The sequence below is a fragment of the Heterodontus francisci genome, chromosome 39, assembly GCF_036365525.1.
Source record: "Heterodontus francisci isolate sHetFra1 chromosome 39, sHetFra1.hap1, whole genome shotgun sequence".
NCBI lineage: Eukaryota > Metazoa > Chordata > Chondrichthyes > Heterodontiformes > Heterodontidae > Heterodontus > Heterodontus francisci.
In genome coordinates, this window is record NC_090409.1 from 38,728,800 (window position 1) to 38,737,801 (window position 9,002).

At 51.0% G+C, this 9,002-nt stretch overlaps 1 long non-coding RNA gene across 1 annotated transcript; it reads right to left on the reverse strand.

Annotated features, from left to right (window-relative positions):
* Positions 1 to 1,886: 1,886 nt before the first annotated feature.
* LOC137352668 (uncharacterized) lies at positions 1,887 to 8,590 on the reverse strand. Its single transcript, XR_010969756.1, has 3 exons — positions 8,508 to 8,590; positions 6,284 to 6,409; positions 1,887 to 1,945 (listed from the first exon to the last, which is right to left on the reverse strand). It is a non-coding gene; the product is annotated as an uncharacterized lncRNA (long non-coding RNA).
* Positions 8,591 to 9,002: the final 412 nt, after the last annotated feature.

A 9,002-nucleotide genomic window follows, 5' to 3' on the forward strand; every position in this document is an offset into this window, starting at 1 on the left:
GTGCAGCACTCCCTCAGTACTGACCCTCCAACAGTGCAGCACTCCCTCAGTACTGACCCTCCGACAGTGCAGCACTCCCTCAGTACTGACCCTCCGACAGTGCGGCGCTCCCTCAGTACTGACCCTCCGACAGTGCGGCGCTCCCTCAGTACTGACCCGCCGACAGTGCGGCACTCCCTCAGTACTGACCCTCCGACAGTGCGGCGCTCCCTCAGTACTGACCCTCCGACAGTGCGGCACTCCCTCAGTACTGGCACCCAGAGTGTCAGCCTGGATTTTGTGCTCAAGTCTCTCGAGTGGAGCTTGAACCCACGACTTTCTGATTCTGAGGTAACAGTGCTACCCACTGAACCACAACTGAGCAGCTATGATTCTAAACTAAAGGGAATGCCATTACAGCAGATTAATCTATTTTGTATCACCACCCAAGACTTTCCAAATAAAGATGACAGCATTTTCACATGACTATGTTCCTAAGTACTTTTATTCCTGTGTGGTTTACCATTGCTACGTTTATAGTAGGCAGGTTTTCTTGTCGGATCATTAAACAGACTAACCTGCAGAAAGCCCCTCCACCGAATCCAGCATTGTAATGGGAAAGATTAATCTGCAACAGTCGCTTGACGGCAGCATCGTTGAGCCCATAATCGAGGCTGACATTTCCAGTGTAGTACTGAGGGAGTGCCGCACTGTTGGAGGGTCAGTACTGAGGGAGTGCCGCACTGTCGGAGGGTCAGTACTGAGGGGGTGCCGCACTGTCGGAGGGTCAGTACTGAGGGAGTGCTGCACTGTCGGAGGGTCAGTACTGAGGGAGTGCTTCACTGTCGGTAGGCCAGTACTGAGGGAGCGCCCCACTGTCGGATGGTCAGTACTGAGGGAGTGCTGCACGTCGGAGGGTCAGTACTGAGGGAACGGCGCACTGTCGGAGGGTCAGTACTGAGGGAGTGCTGCACTGTCGGAGGGTCAGTACTGAGGGAGCGCCGCCCTACCGGAGGGTCAGTACTGAGGGAGCGCCACCCTGCCGGAGGGTCAGTACTGAGGGAGCGCCGCCCTACCGGAGGGTCAGTACTGAGGGAGCGCCTCCCTGCCGGAGGGTCAGTACTGAGGGAGTGCTGCACTGTCGGAGGGTCAGTACTGAGGGAGCGCCGCACTTTTGGAGAAGTTGTCTTTCAGATGCGACGATAACCCATGGTCAATGTCTGCCCTCCCGTGGTGGACGTAGAATACCCCACGTCCACTTATCTGAAATAAGAGCAAAGGGGTGTTCTCCTCCGTGTCCTGGGACCCATATTTATCCCTCAGCCAACATCACAAAAAATAGATGATCTGTGTGCAAATTGACTGCCATGTTTCCTACATAGCAGTGCAGTGGCTCCACTTCAGAAGTTTCTCTTCGGTTGTTCGACCCCTTTGGGATGTCCTGCAGTCATGAAAAACACTGTTAAAAAAACAAGTCCCTTCTTGATCTTCACTCCCTCGGCTAGCGTTTCAGATAGACAGTCCTCTCCAAATTTCATTTGGCCATGCTGTCTTTCAGCTTTCGTCTTACATGACAATCTTAAGGGAAGGTAGGAGGCTTGTCACAAGGAGGAGAATGCTATGGCGGGCACTGATGCTCTTGTTACAAAGGTCCCCACAACAGCACTGAATATAATGCACCGTGGAAACTGGTGCTGCGCAAATCTGGTTACTCGCACAGCCTCGAAATGGAAAACGGACAACTTCTTTCTCTATTGAAAGAGTAAAAGGTCGTTAGTGCTACACGTTTCCATCAGCCAGGTATAGCTGAAAAAGGCTTTCGAAATACTCCACACTGTCAGACTGGTACAGATTGAAAATGAAGGAAAACAGCAACTTAACCAAACAGCAATGCATTTGGGAAGCATACCTGACTCTTTGGCTTTTGTTCTGTTGTCAGAGCGAGTCCCAAGCAAGTTGGTCAAACCTTAAAATACGAAAAATTAAGAAAAATGAATTAAGCAGATCAGGTCAGGAAACACTTCTTCACACAAAGGGCAGTGGAAATCGGGAACACTCTCCCCCACAAAAAGCTGTCGAGGCTGCGAGGGGTCAATTGGAAATTTTAAAACCAAGCTGAATCGATTTTTGTTGGGAAAGGGGATGGAGAGTTACAGAACCAAGGTGGGGAGATGGAGGTTACGTGCAGATCAGCCGTGATCTAATTGAACAGGCTCGAGGGGCTGAATGGGCCTCCTCCTGTTCCTGTGTAACAGGCTCGAGAGGGGCTGAATGGGCCTCCTCCTGTTCCTGTAAAACAGGCTCGAGAGAGAGGGGCTGAATGGGCCTCCTCCTGTTCCTGTGTAACAGGCTCGAGAGAGAGAGGGGCTGAATGGACCTTCTCCTGTTCCTGTGTAATAGGCTCGAGAGGGGCTGAATGGGCCTCCTCCTGTTCCTGTGTAACAGGCTCAAGAGGGACTAAATGGGCCTCCTCCTGTTCCTGTGTAACAGGATCGAGAGGGGCTGAATGGGCCTCCTCCTGTTCCTGTGTAACAGGCTCGAGAGGGGCTGAATGGGCCTCCTCCTGTTCCTGTGTAACAGGCTCGAGAGGGGCTGAATGGGCCTCCTCCTGTTCCTGTGTAACAGGCTCAAGAGGGACTGAATGGGCCTCCTCCTGTTCCTGTGTAACAGGCTCAAGAGGGGCTGAATGGGCCTCCTCCTGTTCCTGTGTAACAGGCTCGAGAGGGGCTGAATGGGCCTCCTCCTGTTCCTGTGTAAAAGGCTCGAGAGGGGCTGAATGGGCCTCCTCCTGTTCCTGTGTAACAGGCTCAAGAGGGACTGAATGGGCCTCCTCCTGTTCCTGTGTAACAGGCTCAAGAGGGACTGAATGGGCCTCCTCCTGTTCCTGTGTAAAAGGCTCGAGAGGGGCTGAATGGGCCTCCTCCTGTTCCTGTGTAACAGGCTCAAGAGGGACTGAATGGGCCTCCTCCTGTTCCTGTGTAACAGGCTCAAGAGGGACTGAATGGGCCTCCTCCTGTTCCTGTGTAAAAGGCTCGAGAGGGGCTGAATGGGTCTCCTTCTGTTCCTGTGTAACAGGCTCGAGAGAGAGAGAGGAGCTGAATGGGCCTCCTCCTGTTCCTGTGTAACAGGCTCGAGAGGGGGCTGAATGGGCGTCCTCCTGGTCCTATGTTCGGGTTGGCTTTTGATTAAGGCAGGCAATGGACAGAGTAGCTGGTATCTGTGCAGCCAGCCTCAATGCCCTGATGGGAATTGGGCGGGGGGGTTGGGGGGTTTGGTGCAGAGAGGGGAACTGGACAGATTGTCAGATGTGGGGGGGCGGGGGTGGGAGGGAGGAGGAATTTGGCAGGGTGGATGGATGAGGAACTACTCAGTTGGAAATTCTAGTGCCTTACCACCCAACGTTCACCTGGTGGGCAAGATGAGAATCCGCCTTGTTGTGCCAGGCCAGTTCGGGCTGTGCTAACTCTCTCCCTGCGGGAGCTGTTGTGCCAAGCCAGGCCATCTGATGGGCCAGGAAGTTGGGTGGATAATCTCCTGGCGCTGCAGATTGACCATCCATTATTGAACCGTTTGGTTGAATGGAAATGGAAATTGGGTGCTTATCATGGGCATATGATGCACAGTGGTGGTATTACACCCGCAGCACATTGTGATGTATTGGTATTTGATATGATGGAATGAGCTGTGAGATTACATGCGTACATATGTTACATGCTTCAGATGGGAAAAGGGCATTTCGGCCCCTTTCTGCTGGTTTTGTTTATCATCTCTGTAGACCTGCCCGTTCCCTAATCCAGCTTCCAGAGAGCTGCAGAGTCAGGAACCACGGTGCTCAAGGTGAGGAAGTGAAACAACAATAACCACCTTATACAGTGCTTTCAATATCATAAAACGTGCCGAGGTGCTTCATAGGAGCGTAAATCAGACAAAAATTAGACCCCCAGCCACATCAGGTGATATTAGGGACCGGCGACCAAAAGCTCGGTCAAACAGGTCGGTTTTTAAGCAGTGCCTCAAAGGAGGAGGGAGAGAGGCGGAGAGGTTTAGGGAGGGAATTCCAGAGCTTAGGGCCCCAGGCAGCTGAAGGCACGGCCGCCAATGATGGAGCAATGGGAATCGGGGGATGGGCAAGCGGGCGGAATTGGAGGAGCGCAGAGATCTCAGAGGGTTGTAGGGGCTGGAGGAGGTTACAGAGATAGGGAAGTTGTACGGGCTGGAGGAGGTTACAGAGTTAGGGAGGGCTGTAGTGGCTGGAGGAGGTTACAGAGACAGGGAGGGCTGTAGTGGCTGGAGGAGGTTACAGAGATAGGGAGGGCTGTAGGGGCTGGAGGAGGTTACAGAGTTAGGGAGGGCTGTAGTGGCTGGAGGAGGTTACAGAGATAGGGAAGTTGTACGGGCTGGAGGAGGTTACAGAGTTAGGGAGGGCTGTAGTGGCTGGAGGAGGTTACAGAGACAGGGAGGGCTGTAGTGGCTGGAGGAGGTTACAGAGAAAGGGAGGGCTGTAGGGGCTGGAGGAGGTTACAGAGTTAGGGAGGGCTGTAGTGGCTGGAGGAGGTTACAGAGATAGGGAGGGCTGTAGTGGCTGGAGGAGGTTACAGAGATAGGGAAGTTGTACGGGCTGGAGGAGGTTACAGAGTTAGGGAGGGCTGTAGTGGCTGGAGGAGGTTACAGAGATAGGGAGGGCTGTAGTGGCTGGAGGAGGTTACAGAGATAGGGAAGTTGTACGGGCTGGAGGAGGTTACAGAGTTAGGGAGGGCTGTAGTGGCTGGAGGAGGTTACAGAGACAGGGAGGGCTGTAGTGGCTGGAGGAGGTTACAGAGTTAGGGAGGTTGTACGGGCTGGAGGAGGTTACAGAGATAGGGAGAGCTGTAGTGGCTGGAGGAGGTTACAGAGACAGGGAGGGCTGTAGTGGCTGGAGGAGGTTACAGAGTTAGGGAGGGCTGTAGTGGCTGGAGGAGGTTACAGAGATAGGGAGGTTGTACGGGCTGGAGGAGGTTACAGAGATAGGGAGGGCTGTAGTGGCTGGAGGAGGTTACAGAGATAGGGAGGGCTGTAGTGGCTGGTGGAGGTTACAGAGATAGGGAAGTTGTACGGGCTGGAGGAGGTTACAGAGATAGGGAGGTTGTACGGGCTGGAGGAGGTTACAGAGTTAGGGAGGTTGTACGGGCTGGAGGAGGTTACAGAGATAGGGAGGGCTGTAGTGGCTGGAGGAGGTTACAGAGACAGGGAGGGCTGTAGTGGCTGGAGGAGGTTACAGAGTTAGGGAGGTTGTACGGGCTGGAGGAGGTTACAGAGATAGGGAGGGCTGTAGTGGCTGGAGGAGGTTACAGAGACAGGGAGGGCTGTAGTGGCTGGAGGAGGTTACAGAGACAGGGAGGGCTGTAGTGGCTGGAGGAGGTTACAGAGTTTGGGAGGTTGTACGGGCTGGAGGAGGTTACAGAGATAGGGAGGGCTGTAGTGGCTGGAGGAGGTTACAGAGATAGGGAGGGCTGTAGTGGCTGGAGGAGGTTACAGAGACAGGGAGGGCTGTAGTGGCTGGAGGAGGTTACAGAGTTAGGGAGGTTGTACGGGCTGGAGGAGGTTACAGAGATAGGGAGGGCTGTAGTGGCTGGAGGAGGTTACAGAGATAGGGAAGTTGTACGGGCTGGAGGAGGTTACAGAAATAGGGAGCGGGAGAGGAGACCAGGGAGGGATTTGAACACGAGGATGATAGTTTTAAAATAGAGGCGAAGCTGGACCGGGAGCCAATGTAAGTAAGCGAATAGGGGGTGATGGGTGATAGGGGTTTGATGGTGTAAAAATATCTGATTTGCACAGTAAAGGGAACCAGATGTGCGATTGTTTGCAGGGTCATTCCAATAAGGCAGCCAGATAACTATCAGGAGATAGTTGGTTACAGCGATGGATACAGATTGAGTGCAGGACCACAACCGGGTACTGGGGGGTTGCTCTGTGGGGGAACAGTGCATCACGGGGTGAACAAGAGAGGTGGCAGGATGGATTAATTTTTTGGGCACAAATTTTGATTAAGTTTTCAGAATCAGGGATCACTTACACAGTGCGTTGCTTTATTAAGTTAAATAGCGGGGTAATGCCTCACATTGCAGATTCAGCATGGCCTGTGGAACAAGTGGACTTGATGGGATGAATGCTTAACCCATTCTTAGAAACCTTACGAATTCTCTCAACCCTCTTGGAAAGTCTGGCGTGATGCCACACATTCTTGAAACAATATTAAATTAGCTGTAATAAAAAAACACAAGGGCGTTTCACAACTAATGCAGAGCTGAGGAGCAGTACTTACGCCCATATTTTCCAGTGAAATAACCCCAGCCACAGTAGTTCTGATTAGCAGTGCAGGCAATTGGCTTTAGCTTTTCCTTGCATTCATCTTCAGTACACCCATAGCACTTCAAGCTGTTTTCGGGCTCTGTTTTATAAATCAGACAAGTGTTATTGTGCTGTGACTTACAGAGGTCCTCTCCATTTAACTAATTGAAAGAAAGATCTGTCACAACCTCAGGGCTTGCCAAAACATTTGACAACCCCAAGTACTTTCTTTTTTTTTGAAGTGCGGCCACTGTTGTAATGTAGGGAATGCATCAGCCAGTTTGCGCACAGCAAGCTCCCACAAACGGCAATGTGATAATGACCCAGATCATCTCTTTTAGTGAAAGCAAAATACTGTGGATGCTGGAAATCTGAAATAAAAACAAGAAATGCTGGAAATACTCAGCAGGTCTGGCAGCATCTGTGGAGAGAGAAGCAGAGTTAGCGTTTCAGGTCCGTGACCCTTCTTCAGAACTGGCAAATATTTGCAATGTGAAAGGTTTTAAGCAAGTAAAGCGGGGATGGGGCAAGAGATAACAAAGGAGAAGGTGTAGATGGGACAAGGTCACAGAGAATAACCGACCAGAAGGTCATGCAGCAAAGGGAAACAATATGATAATGGTGTGTTGAAAGACAAAGCATTAGTACAGATAGGGTGTTAACGGACTGAAAATTGAACAGCCGCAAGTAACAAACATGAAAAAAACAGTGGGTAAGCAATCTGAACAAACGAAGATAAAATAAAATAAACACAGAAAAAAATATAAAAAATAATTAAAAATGAAAGTAAAATGGGGGGCCAGTCATGCTCTGAAATTACTGAACTCAACGCTCAGTCCGGCAGGCTGTAGTGTGCCTAATCGGTAAATGAGATGCTGTTCCTCGAGCTTGGTGGCCGCTTTGCGGAACATCTCCGCTCAGTCCGAAAGCAGGACCCTGAGCTTCCGGTTGCTTGCCATTTCAACACTCCCCCCTGCTCTCACGCTCACATCTCTGTCCTGGGATTGCTGCAGTGTTCCAGTGAACATCAACGCAAGCTCAAGGAACAGCATCTCATTTAACGATTAGGCACACTACAGCCTGCTGGACTGAACAATGAGTTCAATAATTTCAGAGCATGACGGACCCGAAACGTTAACTCTGCTTCTCTCTCCACAGATGCTGCCAGACCTGCTGAGTATTTCCAACATTTCTCGTTTTTAGCTCTCCTAGTGATGTCGGTTGAGGGATAAATATTGGCCCCAGGCCGCCGGGGAGAACTCTCCCCTGCTCTCCTTCAGAATAGCAGCCATGGGGTCTTTCACAATCCAGCTGAGAGGGCAGACAGGGCTTCAGTTTGATGTCGAATCCAAAGACAGCACAGTACTCCCCAGTGTCAGCCAAGATTTCTGTATTCAAGTCACTGGAGCGGGACTTGAACCCACAACTTTCTAATTCAGAGGAGACAGTGTCACCCACTGCAGTAATTAAATACAAAGATTAACTCGGGGACTGCACCTACATTTTTCAGCGTTTTTCGATGATGTAGGGTCCCAAACAGGGCTGGCGACACTTCACCTTCAAATTAAAACTCGGGGGCTGATTGCCAGGAAACACTTGCTCACACAAAGGGGAATGGAAATCTGGAACACTCTTCCCCCAAAAAGCCTTCGACACTGGAGGTCAATTAAAAATATCAACACGGAGACCGAAAAGCCTCACACAGGGCAGGCGGAGCTATGCCACTGAATTTCTCTCCCCAAGTAGCTTTGAAGTGCGACCAATTTGCGCACAGCAAGCTCCCACAAAGAGCAATGGGGACAACGACCGGATCGCCTGTTTTAGTAATTTTGCTGAAGCGTAAATATTGGGCCCGGGACCCCTTTGAAATATTCTTCAAAATAGCGGCCGCGGGATCTTTCATGTCCACCAGAGGGGGCAGACGGAGCCTCACTTTCAACGTCTCACCCAAAAGGCAGCACCTCTGACGGTGCAGCACTCCCTCAGTACTGCACTGAGAGGGTCAGCTTGGATTATGTGCTCAAGTCTCTGGATTGGGGCTTGAAGCAATACCATCGGGCTCAGACATAAGAGTGTTACCACCCACCACCGCCCCCTCCAAACCCCACTACTGAGCCACAGCTGACAAGCACTTCAGTCCCGCCAAGCTCTGACTCGGAACATAGCCTCCTAATTGTAGTGTAACTGTATAGTATTACCTGGCAGGGTATGATTATTGCACAGGTCAGTTTGGCAGCATATCACACTCTGCTTAACGTTGCCAGTGTTTATAGAAATGCCACAGCGGGGATGAAAGGTACAAGCTCGCTCAATATACGAAGCTGCAAACAAAGAATAGTGTCTCCCATTAATGGCCAGAATTCACAAACATCAAGTATCTCACAAAAGTTTCCCCTCTCCCCAATATTTTTCATTGCTTTTCTGAAAACAGGGTCCATTCTCAGTAACAGGTGGTAATAGAGCACAGCAGAGAATACCATTATCAAACCAAGCCCATCTAAATATTTACAGCCAGCTCCTGGTGTGAGGAATGCCTTTGGGAGCTCCCTGTGTCAGCAGTGCTGCGGAACTGTAAAGGGCTGAAGCAGCAGTGTAAGATGAGGAGGTCATTTTTTTTTGGAGGAGAGTGTTTTCTGCGCAGTCGGGGTCAGTTCATGGGGGTGGGAGGCAAGGAAGCTGAGTTGGGGCAAAGC